Here is an 8,504-nt window from a genome sequence, read left to right on the forward strand (position 1 = left end):
ATGGAATCTGATGCCCTCTTCTGGTGTACCTGAAGACAGCTACACTGTACACACATACATAAAATAGATAAATAAATCTTTTTTAAAATAACAAAGAAGAATCTTGCTAGTGACCTCACTTGAGGCATTATTAATAATCAAACGACCATGTCTTCATCATACAGATCACTATAATAAATTGAGCAGATTCTATCTCTGTGAGAAAGAGGCAGGTTAATGAGTCTTTGACCTGTTTCTACTCTAAAATCAGAAACCACTTTAAGTCAGAGATTGCAATGAGAAATCCTGACATGCTTTGAGAAATGTTTGACTTGCTTTGAGAAAAGTCCTTGAATTGTTTCTACTTTAAAATTAGAAAAACATTGACTCAGCAATTTCAGGGAGAAATCTGACTTGCTTTGAGAAATGTTTCCCTGTGGCAGAGTGGTGAAAAAAAAATTAGAATCTCAAAAACCATCATGCTACTCATTTGTAAAAGGTAATCGTGTGTGAACTAATTCTCTTGTTTATTTATCTTCCTTTGTGATGGGGATGAAATCCAGCTTTTCATGCATGCTAGACAAGCATTCTACCACTGAACTACATGCGTCCTAGTCCTGAAAGTTTCTTCTTGACTAGGCTTTATTTCCAGGTGTTAAAATGGATGTTAAATCCTTAGATTCAGTGACTGGCGTGTCATTACTGGCGTTTCCTCTAGCCTGGGAGCCAAGCCTCTAAACATGAGCACTGCCTGCCTTGGTCATTCATTTCCCACCAAACTTCACCACAGTGTGCTCTCCACAAAGCTCTGAAAGAAAATCTTTCTACATTCCCAACTATTTTTTCTTCTGCCTAAAGCCATCTTGATTGATCTACTTTAATTTCCTGATGCTTTTATTGCTTCTATGAGAGTAATTCTTGGGACATCCAAACATTACCTTGGTCTGCTTCAAGGGTTGTGCAAAAGGAAACTGACTCCAAAGAACCAACTAAGAATTAGTTTCTACTTTACCATTTTCTTTTATCCTTTTATGTTATTGCATAAGGAAAGGATAACCAATCCTGGAAAGTTTTCAGAAAAAGTCACATGGAAACCTCTAGAAGCTTCCTAACCCTACTAGGCATGATAAGCTAACAAATCAGTCCAGTGCAAATAATAGGTTACCTCTTTGGAACTGTTGGTCATGAGATCCCATAGACCCCACTCATCAAACATTAGCAGGTAATGCCAATGATCTTAGTTACATTACAGTACTTGATGGTAAGAACTTATTATAGAGATTCCACACATTCACGTTATGAACATGAAGAAATCAAGTTTGCACCCACTTGGAAGCTTCATCATGGATATTTTTGAAGAGTCAACTCTTAAAATGTTTAAATTTTTAAAAAGACCTTGGGACTTTTAAATTTTTAGCATGCTTTATATTTTTATATTTGCACCAGATAACTGGGGGGGGGGGAGCAAGAAAGTTTACCATGTAATAGTGATGCATTTGTATATCAAGTTGTCAAGGGGTGAACTTTACAGGGTAGTTTTTGTCAACTTGAAACTAGCACCACATGGGAACAGAATTTCAGCGGAGGATTTGCCTCCATCAGATTAGCCTGTGGGCTTGTCTATGAAGTATTTTCTTGATTAATAATTGATGCGGAAGGGCCCAGCAAATTGTGAATAACACCACTCATGGATGGATGGTCTTGGGTCTTGTAAGAAAGGGACCACAGCCCTCTCCCTCACATATTACCCCACTACAATCACCCAAATAAAATTCTTGGGGCATCTTAACTGTGGTAGTAAAGGAGGAGTGTAAATCACTCAACTAAAGAAGGTCCTAAGAAGATAAGATCTGAGAAAAAAAAGCTAAAATAAAGCAGAATTAATGTTCAGATGGGAAGGTAATTAGAAAGTGGGAAAATGAGCAAGGATAAAATGTTAATAAAAACTAAAGAATTAGCTACCAAAAGGAGTAAAGCTAAAATGAAGAGAATGCATACTTCTGTCTGCTAATCACAAAGAATAAAATCACTTGCATTCATTGAATAAACATTTTTATCACTGCTCCATTTAGCTCCATTCTTTATGGTTTGAATCATGACTTCTGATGATTGTTTGCAGATGGATGTTTCTTATTCCTCTAAAAACAAATTTAGGAGAAGGTAGAAAAGCCATATCATTCAGCGTATATATGATTTCTGTGTCACCAGGAATCCTCAGGGCACTAGGTCAAAGAGGAGCCTACGTTCTTCATGCATTTAGTATTAACCTAATGCCAGCTCTGGTAAACCCTAAATTGCACTCTCTCCAAAATGTTTACATTGAAGATAAGACCCTAAGAACTTCAGAATGTGTCTGTATTCAAAGACAAAAACTTTAAAATTATCAAGGCAAAATGAGGCCAACTCTAATTAAATGAGACTGATGTTCATATAAGCATAGATAAGCATCCTCAAAGCAAAAGCATGTAAGGACTCAGGGAGAAGGGGTCATCTACATAGAAGTCAAGTGGAGGGACCTTAGTGAAAACTACTGTCAATATCTCGATCCTGGAATTCCACTCTATAAAACTGTGGTAGGCGGATAAGTAGGTAGGTAGGTAGGTAGATAGATAGATAGATAGATAGATAGATAGATAGATAGATAGATAGACAGACAGATGATAGATAGATAAATAGAAAGAGAGAGAGAGAGAGAGAGAGAGAGAGAGAGAGAGAGAGAGAGAGAGAGAGAGAGAGAGTGACTGGGTGAATGGGTGGATGGATGGGTGGGTGGGCCGGTGGTTGAATGAATGGATAGATTCATAGATAGATAGATAGATAGATAGATAGATAGATAGATAGATAGATAGATAGATAGATTATAGATGGATGGATGGATGGATGAGTGTGTGGGTGGGCATGTGAGTGGCTGGCTGGGTGGGTGGGAGGATGGATGGATGGATGGGTGGCTTGGTGGATGGATGGATGAATGGGTGGGTGGGTGGGTGGGTGGACGGACGGACAGACAGACAGACAGATAGTTAGATAGGTAGCACAGCATATGTCCATATAGAAAAGACTAAACCTGAAAGACATACAAACAGTTAACCTTCTATATAAGGTGCTTGAAGAAAACCTCACTGAAATAAATTTAGGCAAAAATTTGGAAGCTGTAAGCATATTCAAGGGAATGATTTTCTTTTTTAAAAAAAAACTTTATTTTACAAAACAAAGATAAATGTACAGATTTTAAGCATTTTTTGCATAAAATTATACAATACATTTTTTTATTTTTGTCAGTACTTGATTTTTTATTGAAGAACTTTATTTAAAAAAACAAAGATAAATGTACAAATTTTAAGCTTTTTTGCATAAAAGTATATGAATACATTTTTGTCATTGATTGGCTTTCTTTTTTTTTAAAGGGTTTTTTTTTAATAAAACAACTTTATTTTACAAAACAAGGATAAATATACAGTATTTTTGTCTGTACTTTTTTTCAGATTTTAAAATAATTTTTACATAAAACTGTATGAATATATTTTTAGTCAGTACTTGATATTTTTAAAGGTTTGATAGTATGCATTGAAAACTTAATAGTTACAATGAGCATAAAGTACATGTAAAACAAAATGTAACATGGAAATAGTCAAAGTTTTCTTGTTGTATAAAGATTTTTTTGTTTCGTTTTGTTTTGTTTTCTTTATTTCTTGGACTTTATACAGTCTGTGAGTTGTTTCTGGGGCAGTGTGAGCCTCTGGGGTTAGCATCCCATTATCAGTGACTGCATATTATGTCTGTTCTTTTGTGACTGGGAATGATTTTCAAAGCAAGTATAAAGATCCACTAAGTATTTTTTCTTAAGAGTTAGCCTTGACACCTGGTACTTAAGTTGCCAAAACTTTTGGGTTTCTCATAAGTGAAGTAGGAAGTAATTGGGTAAGGGAAGGTTATTTTGTTGGTTTGTTTTGATAGTTAAGATTAGTTGTTTTGCTTTTGTGTTTTGTGGGGATTTTTGGTCTTTTGTTTGTTTGTTTGTTGAAATTGATATTGCCTTTTTTGAATAATTAAGTGTCTTCTGCCAAGTAGAGATGCAGGAAACACAATGTGCAAGACTTGAAGTCTTTTGGGGGCCACAAGATACTTCAATGAGACAGAAGGGTAAGTCTTTGTGAAAAGGAGACAGACTCTGGATCATATTAAAAAGTTAAACCACTGGATTTTTTTTTTTTTGCTTGTTTGTTTTTAATGCTATATTTATACAATATGATTTTTCATCTTTCCAGTGCTCTATACCTTAAACAGATCTTCTGAGGTATTTTTTATGTGCTGTATAATTTAAGTCATTTAAAAGGGATATTTTTGTATATGCATTCATACATTCAATAATTGATATTTTGTCCATACAGTTGTACAACCATCCCATCATCATGGGCCATCATACTCATTTCCCTGATATCTGGGCTCCCTAATTCTAAACCAACCTGATAACAAACCAAGAAGAAGCATCACAGCATCTCACTTCTTGTTAGATTTTAGGGGACATCAGTATGCTATCGATTCATTGCTGCACAATATCCCATTGAACATAAATGATATCTTTACACTCAGCTAGTGATAGGCATTAAATATTCTACTTTGGGGTTACCATGACTAGTTCTGGCCTGGACATTCATTCAGCTTTTTATGTGGACATGTTTTCAATTTTCTTAGAATATAAATGGGAGTAGAGTTACTGTTGACCACAGCATTTTACATTGCTACCTGCAATGTATGAAGACTCTACATCTGTGCTAACAATTGCTATTGCACATTCATTTCATATTGTATACTTTGTTGTGTGAAGTTACATTACTCTAAAGACTTCCTCTTTCCTTGTGTTTTTGGCTATGTTTAACATAGTCATGTGTAGCCCAGGCTAGCTTCAAACTCACAGTCCTTCTGCCCCAGCAATCTGAGTGTTGTAAATGCAGACACATGCTACCAGGAATGCTTATTAGAGGGGCATGCATTCAATCGTTTATCCGCTTTGATTTTCTCATTATGCTATCACCGAGTTGGTTTAAAATGTTACACTAATACATTCCATTTGGCACTGCCCCAGCAAACATTTCCTGCAACTTTGGGATTCTCTTTATCAATGTTGTGCCTTAAAGCATAAACATTTTAGAGGAGAGCCAAAGCTCTCTGGAGTACTTGCTTAGCATTCACAAGGCCTGAATCTAATTCCTATTACTGACAACGGTAAAATTTAATGTTTTTCACTTCGATAGAAATCAGCTATTTTATCTTCCCTTTGTTTTTTGACCTTTTATTGTCATATCCTAGAAATCTTTGCCAGACTCATGTCATGAGAATTTATTCATATTAAGCATGACTTGCTTGCCCTGAAAAGATGGCTCAGTGGTTCAGAGCACTATCTGAAGTTGCAGGAAACCCAAACTTGGTTTCCAGCTGTGAGCTGTCTATAACTTCAGCTCGAGAACATTTGATGTCCTCTTCTGGCCTCTGAAGAAAACTGTACTCTCTCACACACATACACAGCACACCCAACATTCATTTTTCCTTATTTAAATTATGTTAATAAATTATTTGGTTTATTTATATTCCAAAAGTTGCCCCTTTTTCTGGTGCACCTCCCCAATACTTTGCCCCATCTCCCAACCCCCATCCCCCATCCCCAACTCTAAGATGGTGCTCTCCCACTCAGCCACCCATCCCAACCTCATCCCCACCAGTATCTCTCTCTCTAGGGCATCAAGTTTGCACAGGATTAAGTGCATTTTCTCCTACTGAGGTCATACAAGGCCTCGTCTACACATGTGCCCAGAGCCACGACTAACCCATGTATACTCCTTGGTTTTTGGCTTAGTCTCTGAAAGCTCCGAGGGGTCTGCGTTAGCTGACACTGCGGTTCTTATGGGGTTGAGAGCTCCTTCAGCTCTTCAGTCCTTCCTCTAACTCTTCCATATTGGAGAAAGCCCACCAACCAAGTTTAATACATTTTTGGATAAATGATTCATAAATTGAATGTTATATTTTGAGCCTATGATTCTTTTCATTTTTTTGTAATACACTACAGAAAGAAGAAATACTCCTTCCATTAACATGTGAACATCTATGCATTGGTCCCTAGTTTTGGTCTCGGTCTATGAATCTCCTTGGAATAGTTGTCTCTGCCAATCTACCTCTGTTATATCCTAAATCCACAATCCAAGTTTCTTTCTCCCAACAATGTTACTTCCAGCCCTCCCAATGATTAATTCAGTTCTTCTATTTGACCTATAAACAGAATTGAGTACACTTGTTTCTTCATCTTACTTCACTTTTGCTCTAGGACCCGACACTCAGAATCATTTTACTCCATGTGTGTCACAACTGCTGACATATTGCACTGGGAAAAAAAGAATAAACTAGAAATGTAAGAAAGATTCTGCAGAATATGCTAGATATTTGGCCAAAAGGATAAAAGAAGCCAAATAAAAAAGGCAGAAACATATTTCACTGGAAGCTTCTACTTTTAATTCAGTCAAAAATAAAAGTCTTTACAAGTAACAAAAATTATCAGATCTTGAGAGTGTAAAAATGAATAACCTTTTCTTATTGCAATTTACCAGGAAAACATCTAGCACATATAACCTCATAAGTCATGACTTGTCTCTATACTTGTTCCGTGAATGACTTGAGTCAGGTTCAGAGAGTTAGAATTATAGGCAATAATGAACACAGAGTTTCATTCAACAAGAGATTTGGTATTTAAAAAAAATCACAAATTCAGCCTAGTATGGTGGTTCATGCAAGTAACTCTAGACCACTGTATATTTAGACAGGAAGAAGAGTTCAGTGCCTATCTCAAGTTCAAAAGTTGCTCAAGGCCAGCCTGGGCTGCATGAAGTTCCATCTCACAAAACAAAAAAGGAAACATCACTGTGGTATGTGGCTGCCTTCATTCTCTCTGATTAAGCCTAAAGTACAGCAAGCTTCCTTCCTGTTCTCCTCAGTGTTAATTTGGATGCTTTCATGTGTGGAACCAACAACATCAGGCCTGCCCATGGTCCCTAAATGAGTGATCTCAGGTACACTCAGCATGTCAGCCCCTGCTTCTCAGAGTTTGTGCTCAGTTCCCCCTGTGGTTTCTGCCACTGTGTCGCTCAGAGCACAGTAGTACACAGCCGAGTCTGACTCTTGCACTGAGGCTTTCTGCAGGTGGAAGGACTTGGTTTCTTCATCATACGTAGCTTCAAACCCTCTGCTGCTTCCCTTCTCGTTGGCCTTTAAAACTTTAAAGAGGAGCTGTGGCCCTTCTCCGGGATACTGCACAAACCAGAACAGGGCAGGGTATTGTCTGGTTTCATAGGAACAGTTCACAGTCAGAGAAGTCTCTTCAGCGAGTGTCACTTGGCCTGCTGTCTGAGTCACCGAGTCTCCACTGCTTTCTCCTGAAAAGTGAAATTAGTAACGATTCGATGTGGTGATGACCTCTATTCTGCCTCATAAGAGAAATCATTGTTAAATTTTACATCACTATCATGAAAGAAGACAGAAGCTCAAATGTATTGTTCCACTTACCAAACATTAAGAAGAGTACAATCACCAGTCCAGGACAAGAGCTCATTTTCTGAGCCACTGGAGTATGTAGATACTAATCTCTTAAGATAGGAAAGGGTGGGTTGTGGTAAAAGGATAAATATGAGCTTAGATAAAACAGGAAGTGTGTATGTGTTGCATAGACACACCCACACACATAATCGTGGGCAATTTACTAACCTTGAGGATTGCTGATCTATATTCTCAGACTGAACTATACAAAGCAATGAAGCAACTGCCTGTTGACCTTTGCGAACCTGACCTCTGGCTTCCACTGCCATGACTTCTGCCAGTCCCATGTGCCCTAATGACCACCAAAGTGACTGTCACATATTCCTGAATTGAGATGGTGCGCAGCAATAAAAGGTGTTGAAATGGATTACAGCAAATTTTCCATGTCTCCAAATTATGTTGGTGAAATCAACAAGCTTCACAATCATGTTTACAATGTTTTATTGTTGGCATTTATTTTAAAAACACAGAGCTACACACTGTTCACACACACACACACACACACACACACACACACACACACACATCAGAAATGTGAAACACAAACTTGAAAATAGAGTTTATAAATTTTGCCGTTAGAGAGTGAAAGGAAATAACATTGAGAAGAAAAACAAGAACAATGACAATTTTGTTGGCTTCAAAGTTAGTTAAAACTTTATATGGAGTGAAAGTATATTGACTTAGATACAAATACCTAAATAATAAATGCAGCTTTGTATATAGCTTTGTGGATGTCCACTTCCTCATCTGTGTTCATAAATATGTTTTGTGCTTGTGTCGTTTCTCCAATGGACTACCATATGTCCAAAACTGGCTACATATGAAACTTAGAACTGTCACAGGATGGTGTTTCCAGGTAACACAACATACAAGGTACAAATAAGCCTGTCACAACTACTACTCAGCACTACAGAAATACCATCCGATAGCTACCAGGTGTCTAGTCA

At 37.3% G+C, this 8,504-nt stretch overlaps 1 gene segment (V, D, J or C); it reads right to left on the reverse strand.

Moving 5' to 3' along the window:
• Window positions 1-7,062: 7,062 nt before the first annotated feature.
• The window catches only part of LOC308428052 (T cell receptor alpha variable 9-1-like), a 2,205-nt gene continuing 763 nt past the window's right edge, over window positions 7,063-8,504 (reverse strand). Inside the window, exon 2 of the V gene segment in view lies at window positions 7,063-7,397.

The sequence above is a fragment of the Micromys minutus genome (genome assembly GCF_963924665.1).
Source record: "Micromys minutus genome assembly, chromosome: 12".
In the NCBI taxonomy this organism is placed as follows: Eukaryota; Metazoa; Chordata; class Mammalia; order Rodentia; family Muridae; genus Micromys; species Micromys minutus.